Source organism: Asparagus officinalis, unplaced genomic scaffold, assembly GCF_001876935.1.
Source record: "Asparagus officinalis unplaced genomic scaffold, Aspof.V1 AsparagusV1_Un41, whole genome shotgun sequence".
In the NCBI taxonomy this organism is placed as follows: Eukaryota; Viridiplantae; Streptophyta; class Magnoliopsida; order Asparagales; family Asparagaceae; genus Asparagus; species Asparagus officinalis.
The window spans coordinates 43,321-44,295 of NW_017972307.1; positions in this window are offsets into that span (position 1 = coordinate 43,321).

Below are 975 nucleotides of genomic sequence, written 5' to 3' on the forward strand. Positions count from 1 at the left end.
AACCTAGACGGAATTCCGTCTAGGTTGAATGTTCCGTCTCGTTTGTCAAACTAGACGGAATTTTCCGTCTAGTTTGATCCAAACTAGACGGAACAATCTAGACGGAAATTTTCCGTCTAGTTTGCTCCAAACTAGACGGAATTTTTTTCCGTCTAGATTGTTCCGTCTAGTTTGGTCGATTTAACCTAGACGGAATTCCGTCTAGGTTGAATGTTCCGTCTCGTTTGTCAAACTAGACGGAATTTTCCGTCTAGTTTGATCCAAACTAGACGGAACAATCTAGACGGAAATTTTCCGTCTAGTTTGCTCCAAACTAGACGGAATTTTTTTCCGTCTAGATTGTTCCGTCTAGTTTGGTCGATTTTCTACTAGTGAGAATTCTCTTTCGAACAACCGCATTCCTACTAACAATTGCTCATTTTTGCTCCCTAGTCTACACAGAGCTCTGTTGCATGGCTTCTTCAGGAGCGCTAGCCGCATGCTGCGACCATATGGAGAAATCCATGTCAGTCACAAGATCGGTGCCCCTTTCGACAAATGGAATCTCGAAGAACTTGCTTCTTCGAGTTCTCTCGCCCTCATTGAATGTGCCTATTTCAGCATCGATGACTATCCAGGGTACAAAAACAAGAGGGGCGACAGCGCCAGGAGCGACGAGCCCTTTCCTCTTGGTGAGTGCAGAACATTCAAGTTTGTTATTGGAAATATTCACGGGCGATGCTTTTCAAAGGACGCGTGGCTTCGGAGTTTAATTTCCAAGTATGGTAGAGAGGAAGTAAGCTACTCACTTTTTAGGCCAATTGGTTCGTGAAGGATTTCATCTGTAGTTTGTTGTGTGTATAACTATAGAGGAAATAATATTATTCCTGAGCTGCTGCTTGTTCATTCCCCCATTTTCTTCTTCACCTGTTAATATTCTGGGGGCAGCGTTTTCGGTTGTGAACTTGAAGAACTGAGCTTGAACTCCTTGTTCTT